Here is a 12787-nt window from a genome sequence, read left to right as displayed (position 1 = left end):
CCCTGCCATTTTAGGACAGAGGGACGGCTCATCGAGAGGAGGCCGGTTGTGAACGGACCTGCTTGGGGCAGTTCGGTGTGATATGGGAATGAGGCAAAGTGAAGGAAGAGCCATAATAACAAAAGGCAAAAGGAAAGGCGAAGGAGGCACAGAAGGCAGTAAAAATAGTCCGGAGCTAAATCTGCATTGTTCTGTATGGGCAAGGCCATTCCAGGACTGTACGGAATTGCAGGAGAACTGGCTCCCAGAACTCAGCTTGGTGTCAGCTTTCACAGCGCTCCCGAGGAGTGAAAGGTTTGGGGGAAAAGGAGAGGAGGGGGAACTAAAATACCCTTTACATCTTTGTAGCTTCTTTTGAGTTGAGAAAGGACTCTTTAGCCAGAGCCTCCATCCAGAACCTTGTTTCCATGGCAACCCCTTGCAGCCTGCAAAGCTGTGACGGCCCATTCTGGAGCTAGTGTTGCTGAACCAGAAAATGGAATAGGAGAGAAGTTTTGTTCCCTGGATTATTAGCATTAGCTAGGTACACATAGAGGTGTGTAGGAACCCGTGTATTCAGCAGCCAATGCTGCTTTTCTCCTTTGGCCTTAAACATGAATTCTGTGCCTTTATTTAGCGTTTACTGTGCACCAGCACTGGGTAGGTTCTAGGGATACAAGAGGTGATTGAGACATAATCTTTGACATTGATGAGGCTCCTGGCTGTGGGGGTGGAGTTACTGCACCAGGAGATCGATGCCACAGAGAATCTATGTGCTGGGTATTCACGGGTGCAGAGGAAGGCCTAGCTAGCTAACTTTGGTAGAGGTTGGGAAGGCTTCCCAGTGCAGATGACGTTCAAGAATTGAAAAAAGGGAGTGAGTGGGAGTTTTCCAGGTGCAGACCGTGAGGAGCAGGGAATCCATGTGGGAATAATGTCTATTAAGCGGAAAATAAAGCAAATTATGACTTTTGTTTCTTGACCGGTTCCTGAAGTAGATTTTTCTCTTTCTGGAGCTTCTGCCCACCAGCTGTTGAAGGCTCTGACCTTCTGAGTGATTTAAAGTCTGTGGACTGGGGCGCCAAGCGTCAGACTCTTATTTTTGAGTCAGGTCGGGATCTCTCAGTTTGTGAGTTCAAGCCCCGCATCGGGCTCTGCGCTGACAGTGCGGAGCCTGCTTGGGATTCTCTCTCTCCCTCTCTCTCTCTGCTCCTCCCCACACTCTCTCTCTCTCAGAATAAATCAACTTAAAAACATAAAGTCTGTGGACTGACAGTATTACCCAAGACCTCATGGGGCTTTCACCTATACACTTGCTTTAAGAGACAAACGCATTTCCAACATCATGTGGAAATACGATACTGGCAAATCAAACGCCGTGGGGGGCTCAGAGGTTGGTCAGGGCTGATTTTTAAAGCTTGTGATTAAATATTTGAAAAATATTTTGTTTGGGGATTAGCATACTTTCTTCCTAAGACATCCCCACCATTAGTTTGACTCTCTTTGTAATGATTTTTTTTAAAGAGGGATATACCTGTTCTGAACTACATAACTGGTCTTTACTTTATGCTCCTAGGAATATATTAATTTGCATATCGATGCCAAGAATATAAAGATAAATCACTTCTTTCAGAGCACTGGAGAGCAAGGCCCACCTCAGTAATGTTCCACAGAGCCACCCCCCCCCCCCCGATCAGCATCAGTCATCCTGTGAGCACTCCGTGCATATTAATTGGTGATAATTGAAAAATAACACCCATCATCCTTAGAGAAGGATATCGCCTCAGCTGATTGCACTTTTATACATAGGTTGTTCTTATTACCTAGAGTCACTAAATAATCAGATTGTCATTATCACACTCAGTACTACCACTAATATATAGTCTTTTTTATTTTATTTTACTTTATTTTATTAAAGCTTATTTTTATTTCTTTTGAGAAAGATACGGAGCTCAAGGGGGGGAGGGACAGAAAGAGAAGGAGACAGAATCCCAAGCAGACTCCACGCTGTCCGTGCAGAGCCCGATGTGGGGCTTGAACTCACAAACCGTGAGATCATGACCTGAGCCGAGACCAAGAGTTGAGACACTTAACCAACTGAGCCACCCAGGTGCCCCTAATATATGGCGTTTTATTCATTCATTCAACAGCCATGTTCAAGGCAATATGGTGGGGATGTAAATATGAAAAAAAAATGAGCCCTATTCTCAAGAATCTTACAATTTACTGTGTTTGTGGGAGGGTGGAGATGTATATAAATAAACACGATACAAGGCAGAATGAAGCAATTGCTGTACACACACACAGACACACACACACACCCTAGCACTGTGCCTCACACATAACATGTTTTGTAAGTGTAAAATGATTGATAGGATAAATAAACCTGCTGTAAAGATGCATAGAAGAAATGATTCATTTTGATGCCTGTCCAGGGTTTTCAGGACGGAAAAGCTTTATAGAGGAAGTAACATTTACATAGAAATTTCAAAGCGTGAGTGGTGTTTTGTAGATAAAGAGGAGAAGGGCAGTGTAGGTTGAGGAACCAGCCTGAGCAAGCCTGGGAGGTGTGATGGCATGCCCCGTGCTGGGCCAATGTGAGTGGTCCAGTGAGGAAGGGGACACTGTGGGACACCTGGAAATCGGGCACTTGATTATGGGTCTTTGATGTCATCGTGCTTAAATGTTTGGATTTTTTATTTTTATGGTGGGGAGGGTAAGAAAGGAGTAGCCAGTGAAGATTTGAGTAACGACTTGATGCTATTACGTTTATTGTTTATTATGTTTATTGCTTCTGAGTGCTCCCCAGAGCTCACCCCAGAGGTGAGGCTTCATGTCTGCTTTGTTCACTTACATAGCCCAAGGGCCTAACCCGGTGCCCGGCACACTGTAGATCCTCACCAGATGATTGTTGAACGGGATCCTCCCAGGGCTTTAGGGATATGTTTCTGGGAATGATATGAAATTAAGGGAATGCGAGGATTTCAGGCAGGAGAGTCAAGGTAGAAAGTTTTTCCAGAAGCTTGAGTGGATACCTGTGAGGCTGAACTTGGGAGACACTCAGAAAGGAAAACTGGACGTAGGGGGGCTGAGGGTCAGATGCATCCTCTGTATGTTAAATCAGTGACCTGCTGGGACTGCTACGAAATTGAACTGAGGCCCAGACATCTGCGGGTAGAACTTGCCTCCTGCTGGGGGAAGGGGTGTTGGGCTGGGGCGAGGCCGAGAAGAGAGAGATAATGGCTTTGTTTTTGGAAAGGTTGAGTGTGACGTGTCTTTGGGAAGTTCATGTGGACGCTGGCTTGGAAAGGTTAAGTTTGAGGCGCCCTTGGGAAGTTCATGTGGACACTGGCTTAAAGGGACACTTGGGTTGTAGACCTCACTATGGGACAGGAGGACTGGAATGAAAGGTATGGGAGTCATTGGGATCCAGGTAACAAGTGAAGTAAGGGAGTGATGGCCTAAGTTTCATGAGGAGGGAGCTGAAGGATGGGAGACTGAAGGAAGTTTGCATTTAATGGGCAGCAAAGTCAAAAGCCTGAGAATTGGTGGGGAAGTTAGGATGAAAATTAGGAGAGCAAAGGGTCAAGGAAGTCACAACAGTGTTTTCTGATTGAGGATGGGAGCAAAGAACTCAGTTTGGTGGAAAACCAGGCAGGGTGAAGCCTGGTAGGAGCCCATTGGATTGGACAGCCAAGAGTACTTATAATTTTTTTTTTTAATTTTTTTTTTTCAACGTTTATTGATTTTTGGGACAGAGAGAGACAGAGCATGAACGGGGGAGGGACAGAGTCTAGAGAGGGAGACACAGAATCGGAAACAGGCTCCAGGCTCTGAGCCATCAGCCCAGAGCCTGACGCGGGGCTCGAACTCACGGACCATGAGATCGTGACCTGGCTGAAGTCGGACGCTTAACCGACTGCGCCACCCAGGCGCCCCAAGAGTACTTATAATTAAAACGAAAGACAAACAAAGACGGTATTAGTAATTTCAGTGGAACGGTAGAGGCAGAAAACATCACAGGACGTTGAAAATGTTGGATGAGAAAGTAGAGTTCAAATGTAGACAGCTTTTTAAAGAAGTTTGGCAGTGAAGGAAAAGAAAGAAGGGGGTTTAGTTCCAGGGGAAATCAGTTGCTGAAAGACACTGTATTTTTTATGAAGAGAAGTATGTTTGTGAGGCAGTGGGAAGGAAGCTGTTAGGTAAAGACTTAATCAACCCTTGGTTGTTTCTGTAATACAGGAAACGGATTGTGATTCTGAGAAAAGCGAAGATGTGCATTCATCTACACGTAAAATAACACATCTGAGCACAATTTTAATGGGATAATGTCAAACACGATGCATGTGTAGTCTTACTAAGAATGATCATTTTGGCAGTCTCCGATCTTTTTCTACAGAGAGAGGGCTGCTTTCTGTAAATGCTGTGAGGTTGAAGAGGCAGTGACGTCACCGTGTCTGTGCCTGTCTCACCGTGGCCTGGTGATGGCTGTGTAATCCAAAAAGGATGAAAATCAGGTCACATGGAGCGAGCACCTGAGAGGCCTAGAAAATGTTGGGAATCCTAGATGTTGAGGTACTTTGGAAGGTTACTGGATCTTTCACCTTGTCCTTTAGATGATTCTCGTGAGAAGTATTCCAGAACTAAAATATCCTGCCCAGTGCTTATGTGCCTGGAACCTACCGTGGTAGCGGTAACAGTTCATATGGGAGAGGATCTCATAGAATTTTATGTGATTGTTCTTCCTGTGTTTAGACTCCCTAGAGAGTAGAGTTGGCATAGAAACAAATGGGAAAACGTTTTTTTCTTTTTTCTTCTTTAACCGAATAATATGGCCAAGTAGAAACAAGTAATTTTTTTTTTATCCCTTTCTTGAAAGTTGAAGATCTTGTCACGTATCATCAGAGTGCTGGCGTAAAATCAGTGTTAAATAAACATGGAGTTGACTGAAATGTGAGCAGAGAATTCTGTACATTTCAAGGCCCTTCTCAGTCCAGAATCCGGAGACCACCGTGTTACGCTGAGAAACAGAAGTTGACAAAATATCTAATGGTAGGGAGGTGGGTGAATAAACCATGCTGTGTCTCTGAATTCATCATGTACTGTGATTTAGCAGATTCAAAAGCACGGAGGAAACCCAATAACGTGTTCAAGGGAAAATCCAGGATGCAAATCTCTATGTAGTGCGCTACAAATTTTGTAAAATTAAGTGTTGCACATAAAGATACGTTTGCATGAAAAAAGACCCGAGAGAATATTTTACCCCAGAAACTATAATGGTCATCATCTTTGGTGATGGGATTACGAGTGATTATTATTTTCTTTGTTCCGTTTTTATGCACTTGCCAACTTTTATGTAACGAGTATACTTTATTTTTATCATCATAAAAGTTATTTGAGCCTAAGCTTAGATATCACGAAAGTGTAATTGCACATGTACTTCCTCATATGTGTCTTTTTGTTTAATTTTCGTCTGAATGGGGTCTGGGTTTGGGGGCCTAATTTAATAACTCCTGTGGGCTTCCATTTACAACCAAATCTCACTATGAATCAGAACAGGTTCTGTTTGGACTCTGGACTATAGCAGTTCAGAACTGGCCTGCTGACCAGAAGTTTCCTTGTGGGTGAAATGGGTGGGCACCGAGATCGGGGAGATGGTGGTGCTGCTCATGGTCTTTTGGACTTGGAAGGGGCTGCTGTAACTGCTGCCCTCCTGCTCCTCTCCCTGCTTCTCCTCCTGATCTCACTTTCTTTCCCTTCCTTCTCTACCCTTCCCCTTACTCCTCCTTCTCCTCTCCTCCTCCTCCTCCTCCTCCTCCTCCTCCTCCTCCTCCTCCCCTTCCTTCTCCTCCTGCTCACCCTTCTTGTCCTCTGCTCTTCTTACTCCTCCCCTCCCTCCTCCTCCTGCTTTTTCTTCTCTTGCTCTCTCTACTTCTCTTCCTTTTCATCCTCACCGCTTCCTTAATGGCCAGGTGCTCCGTTTCCGTGCTTGAACAATGTGCTGGAGGATGAAGAATTCCATCATGGCTCAGGAGGAGTTCATGGGCGTTATTGATAAGAGGCACCAGGAACCAGAAGAAAGGCAGAAATGAGCATTTTGACTTTGGCACCCAAATGAGGCTGTTTAAAAAATTGATTGAGAACCCAGGAATGTTTGTGGTGACGGACGTGTTGTGTCTGTTGACTGTGGGGGTGGATACACGAGCCTGCATATGCGTAACATTGCATAAGATAAAGACATGCCTACATATACTCGAATGAGTAGAAGTAAAACAAGAATTCTGAATAAGATTCGCGATTGTATCAGTGTCAATATCCTGACTGTGATATTGGACACCGTGCTATAGTTTTGCAAAATGTTGCTGTTGGGGAATCTGCATAGAGAACAAATGCTATCTCTCTGTGTTATTATTATTTTTTTTTACAACTGCACGTGAATCTACAATTATCTCAAAATAAACATTTGATTAAAAAATAAAAATTATGGGTGAGCCATTCATGTTGTGAAGATCCATTGCCCATGTAGCTCAGGATTCTGCTCTGATAGTAAACACAAAGGATTCCAAGCACGTATTGATTAAGAAATCATTATGTGTTAGGCACTACGCTAACTAGGCACTTGACGTGCATTATTCCCTTTCATTCAGTCCATCAACCTTATGATAGGTATTGCTGTCCTCATGTGACCTATAAGGAAACTGAGGCTCAAAAAGTTCAAATGCCAGCTAGTACTTGCAAAGTAAGGAGCGAGCACAGGCAGTGTGATTCCAGAGTATGCACACTTCATCACTAAGCGACACTCCCTCCGTGTTCTGTCCAGGAGCATGTTGGCCGAGAATGATATTTAACTCAGAGCAGGTAGGGGTGCCTTGTCTCCTCCCAGCCGTCATTTCTTTGCATTGATCCTTCAGGGCCTATTCCCCTGTGGGTTTATCTAAATTCTTACTGCGGTTATTTATATGACCAGTTTTACTATCTCTAGTTTACTATCTCAGTTTTACTGTCAGTCAGGTTTATGCACTGCTTGTAGGTATGTCTTTTTGAATTGATCTCTTTCTCTGAGGTTTCCATGGGAAACTCCTTACTCCCTTTCCCGCCGCTAATTTATTTACCAAGATTGGATGGGGTTTGTCTCCGTCATCTGTTAGTGCAAGGCATGTGATCGAATACGGATGAATTCCCAGCCCAGAATTCTCCTAGCCCAGAACTGGGAGAAGGTGGCAAGGTTGGGAGGGCCTGGAAACTGGTGCCAGGGCAGAGCCTTCTGGATCGAGGGCTGTGGTTAAGCCCCTGTAGCTGAGAGCAAAGAAGAGAATTTAACCAAGTAGGAGCGCTGGAAGGCAAGAGACAGAAAAAGTCAAGGCCCAAACAAGGCTAACTCTGGGACCAGCACATCCAAAGGAAGCAAGGTAGTGGTAGGAGAAGGAAAGGAAGAGAACACATCTAAGGTCAAGAGGATGACAGTGTTGAGGAGTCTTTTTCCCCAGCTGGAATTGTCACGTATGCTTCCCGCAAGAAACGGCCAGCTCCAGGACACTGACGGCAACAGGCGCCACCAGCTGTCTCTGGCTCTGAGTTGCTCTTAAGACTTTAATCACCGGCCCTCGAATGTCCTAACACGATATGTGACTTTTGTTAGTTCTGCGGGGGAAATGGCCTCTTTTCTGCCACGTAGAAGCTGGAAAGGACCTTAGGTGTTTATGGCCTGGTTTGGAGCAAGTGCAGGGTTTATGAGTCATTGTCTCCTATGATCGCTGGGAACATGTGCAGAGAGAAGGCTGGCGAGTGGGGAGGGCTGCTGGCCTCATGCACGCCAGCTCTGTCTGTGCCTGCCTGCCTGCTTCCACGAGATGCTTTGTACAGGCTTGAGAAAGAATTGGTTGGCTAGTTAAAGTTAGCTCTACAAAGATTGCCTTACAGGGAAAATGAAAGAGAAGCTTCACAACTAGTCACAGGGGAGAGAGGTCACAGCAGAGGGAGGAGCAGGAGATGATGTGGGGAAAAAATTAATGAGAAAGAGCACTGGGCACGATAACAGACTGACTCGAAAAAGAGAAGAGAGAAAAGGATTCCGCCCTGGGATTGGCTAAGTTGTGTGAAATGTAAAGATAAAAGTTAACACAGTCATCCTCTTAGAATCGGGATATATCTGCACCTCCTGCTTTTCTCCTCCACCCCCCTTTCCAGGTTTAGCCTGGAAACCCAAGAGCCTTAGGGATGTGAGATGAAGAGAATAGAGATGCCTGTTTGGGAGGGAGTGAACTCCACTCATTATGGCGATATTGATCAAATGCAGTTGGGAGCCATTTTCCCCATGGGACCTCATTACCCACATCATTCTTGGAGCCAGTGTCCCAATCTGGTTGCCACTGGCATGGCACCCACCCCTGTTGGACATGGGCCGAATGCAGAGTGTCCGTTAGGAACTTGTCCCTGGTGAGCAGGGCCTCAGCTGGCCCATAGAAGAGGTGTGGCGGGTAGGAGTGAACAGTTCCGGAAACAGCTAGTGTGAGTTCTGTAGGGAAGCAAATTTTGTCAACCCAAGATAAGCCTCTTTGGTATATTGATTGTTTTAAGCTGGTTATTTTTAAGGAAAAACAGACACAAGAGAAAGTCTTAAAACTGAGTAGAAATTACTCTTTTGTAGGAGACATTGACTTGTATAAGGGAAATCTCCCATCTGTAAGGGTGTCTCCCTCCCTGTACCAGGAAGAGGGGCTTGAGTCATCTCTAGAATTTCTTATCAGTGGGGAAGGCAGTGAACTTAAATCTGCATAAAGCATTACCTGTGTTTCCTGTGCTTTCCCTGGTAACTTCCCCTGACTGACTCCCCACCCCAATATCCTCCTTTGTCTTTAGTGAAAGATGGTTTTCAAGATGATGGCTTCAGCCATTTCAGGAATTACTCAGTTTTCCTGGGTGTCCCATGTGTATAGGAGGTATACATGTTATTAAATTTTATTTGCTTTTCTCCTGTTACTCTGTCTGGTGTCAGACTTTTTCCCTTTTTATTTTTTACTTATTGAAAAAAAAATTTTTTTAACATTTACTCATTTAAAAATTGTTTTATCATTTTTTTTAGTTTTTTTTTTTAATATAATTTATTGTCAAATTGGCTAACATACAGCGTGTAAAGTGTACTCTTGGTTTTTGGGGTAGATTCCCAGGTTCATCGCTTACCTACAACACCCCGCGAGTTAGAAGATCTTGAAGGGTAAAGGAAAATTTCCTCCCCAACAGTGCTACAACATATTTCTTCTTCCTTTGATGTGAAAGATTCCCTACACAAAAGCCACTGTCAGCTGCAAGAACGTGGTAATAAGTTGGGTTTTTTTCCCCCTGCCGAAGTAAAGCAATTACTATAGACTGTGCAAACACCTAAGTGACCCCAGTGGTAACCAGAGCAATTTGCTGTGAAGTTGGCTTCCACTGAAATAGCAAAACATTCCGTGGAAGTCAGCCTTGACTCCAGATTGCAGACACGGAGGAGGGTCCCTTGCCCTTCAGCTCTATAAGGAGAGCTGAACCCTTGGAGGGAGACAGGGGGCCGGGAGTTGGGGTGGAGGGGGTGGAGTGCAAAGCAGAGCAGTGGAACGTGGCAAAAGGTTGCAAAACAACTTTGTGCCAAAGACCTCCAAGTTGCTGGGAGGTGTTTGGCTCCTCCCTGGGCCGAGCGCTGTCACCCCTAGGGATGTGGGTCTGTCGGAGGGCATCGTGACCATTTGAGAACTGCGGTAGCCTCCACGGTCATAGGAGACGTGACAGAATTCTCCCTCCCAAATGGGGACTGCTTACTGCTGCTGTAGAATCCTTCGTTTGCCGAGCAGTTGTCCACATGTTTGCAGAACTGCGCTGAGGGCTTGGGGTAACGCACACATGGTAACTAACCTAACACGCCCACTCGCCTACCCCGGTCCCAGTCTCTTACATGCCCTCACTCCCTAGCTTAGCAGCTGTAGCAAATTACCATCCCATCAGGTAGAACAATCGCTAAATACTTTAGAAAGCGGAGCTTCCACTGAAGCCATCTAGCAGAAGCATACCATGTGTAGGCACATGCTGGCGGGGGTTGCAGTATAAATACTTACATCATTCTATTCTTAATAGTGGTCTGCAGACCAGCAGCTGTCAGCATCACCTGGGAGCTTGTTCGAAATGCAGAATCTAAGGCTCTCCCCCAGACCCAGTGAATCAGACATGTGTTTTAACAAGATCCCAGGTGATTCAGGTGCACATTGAAGTCTGAGAGGTACTGCCTTAGATGTCTTCAGTGTCGCTTCTCACAAAGGCATAACCGTGGAGCAACTTTGTCTTGGAATCAGCCTTCGATCCAGACCCAAGCTCCATTACCTAATGATGTTGATCAAGAAACTGATCTTGATCTCACGGTTCATGAGATCAAGCCCCACATAGGGCTCTGTGCTGACAGTGCAGAGCCTGCTTGAGAGTCTCTCTCTGCCCCTCCCCCCAATAAATAAATAAACATTAAAAAATACTGAACCTCTCTGAGACTCAGTTTCTCCTGTATAATATCACAAGAGACGGTTGTGACAGTTCAGTGAGCTAATGCATATCAAGTGCCTGACAGTGCGAATGGTTTAACTAGCACTCTCTCCGCTACCTGTCTTCTCATTAAAGGGATTTTATACAAAATACCTTATCCCCTGTCCCTAAAAGGCTAGCTGTTATAGAAACTGGTGTTCTCAAGTGTTATGAGAGGGTTACAAAGAATTTCACTTCGGTTGATCGATCTTACCTCTCTTAAACTCAGCCAGGCTTTCACAGCAGTCTTTTTCTAAATCATGTCTACTTCATAATTAAAGGCAGATATCGGCTTATTTCCTGGTCTGTTGAGCCTGTAGTAGAACCGGGAATCCAGAACCTTTCATATTTCCTTTTCCCTAAAGTGGACTGTGGTGCAACTGCTCGGGCTTTGGGCTTCAACAGTCTTGGGTCCAGACTCTAGCCCTGCCATTTACCACAGTATGACCTACAGGGGCTGTCACATCCCTGTGAACCTTTTTTGTGTGGAACATGGAGCTGATGAGTCTGTATCTCATAGGATCATTGTGATCCTATGTGATCAAGAATAAGTGAAAAGTCATACATAGCACCTAGTAGGTGTTCCCATATGCACCTATTTCCTCCTCTTTTGTATCTAGAAATAACTCTACGCATTTTGGGGGATGATTAAACTAACATTTATTCTAGAACATCACTGGAAAAGGGAAGTTTGAATGTCTGGGACACATGCATAATTTTTTCTCCTCTTTGACTCACTGGCCACTTTAACATCACGGCTAATGTTACGTTAGACACTGCAGCCCAAACGGCATAGTGATGCATTGGTCTTACGACTCGTTTTAATAAAGTAACTTTGAAATGTTACCTACTTTTACATTTACAAACTCGTTCCAACTTAGTCATTGTTTGATCTTTCTAACTTATTCAAAAGGTCTCTTTGTAAGTTATCTTTCCTCTGTAAGCCTTGTGATGGCCTTTGGCCAAAAGCTATAAAATTCTGACCTTGGAAAATCTCTATTAATCACTTTCGCTCATGTCATGTATGGTTCATCTGTACCCACCAACTTTGAGTTCTCAAAATACTGTATTTCGGTGAGGCAGAATTGAATATTAATGTGTTTTATAGATAGATAAATAAGGGAGGGAAAAGATAGAGAAGGGAGGGCAAATAAGTGAATGGTAATAAGTAGACTAAGGGGAAAATATTCAGAAGTGTAATTAAAGATGAAAGATGCCTTCATCTGAGCTTTTTAAGGAAGTGGAAAAGTCAATGAGTCTGAGAAACTTGGCTGGGCTATCTATTCTAGTAGATTGGAAATTGAAAGATGAAAGAAAGCTCTTCTACCCAAAGCAGTGAAACAGCAGAATCATATAATATTATGAAAAGGAGGACCCATGAGGGATCTTCCAGTCTTTCTTCTTTATCTTGAGACATGTTCACACTTAGTTCCAGACAGATGAGAACCCATTTTTGCTTTTAAACAATGCTAGGAAAAGATATTCTGTGGTCCCTCAATTGCAATCAACATCAAACAATTTTGAATGTTTGTAACAATTTCCAGTCACAGAGAGCTTGTCCTGAAATCTAACTTAAATCTGTTTCTTGCTTAACAATGATTTTTATAGATCATGGACTGCTAAGGGCTGGGGTTTTAAAAATGCCATTCTAGAGCATTTGCACTTCTGATGCAGTAAAGTTGGCAGTCTTTTGGGATAGTGTGTGTGTGTGTGTGTGTGTGTGTGTGTGTGTGTGAAAGAGAGAGAGAGAGGGAGAGAGAGAGGGACAGGATTTCTTTTTGTTGCAACCACTTTAAAAGCTCTGTAAGGTGTATTGCAAGCACCTAACAGTTTGTCATAAATGTAACTCAGTGATTTTATACACACCTTCCTAGTATTTATTTTCCTCTACTATTTCTTGAACAAATGACTTTCTTAGATTTACGACTCATTTTCTGCAAGCTTCAAGTAGATAGTTTTAAATGTACCATACCATATTTGAAAAATCAATATTCATAATTTAATGAATTTCAATTTTATCTATTCTCAGTCTTAGTTTTTACCAAACTGATGAGGCCTGACTTTCTCCATCTATTCCAGAAGTTCTTCAGAATCAAATAGCCACATGCTCTGTTGGATTTCCTTCTATTTTTTTCTGCATGCCATTCTGTCTCATTTTCTAGCTCATCCTTCCCTACCTCAACGCAAAATTGGAGTTCTTTAGGACTCAGCCCTTGCCTATTGCTGAACACTCTGCTTTTATCTCCACCGGTCATCTTATCCACTC

The sequence above is a fragment of the Panthera uncia genome, chromosome F1 (genome assembly GCF_023721935.1).
Source record: "Panthera uncia isolate 11264 chromosome F1, Puncia_PCG_1.0, whole genome shotgun sequence".
NCBI classification, from domain to species: domain Eukaryota; kingdom Metazoa; phylum Chordata; class Mammalia; order Carnivora; family Felidae; genus Panthera; species Panthera uncia.
The sequence above is the reverse complement of the archived record's forward strand: the minus strand, read 5'-3'. Positions refer to the sequence as shown.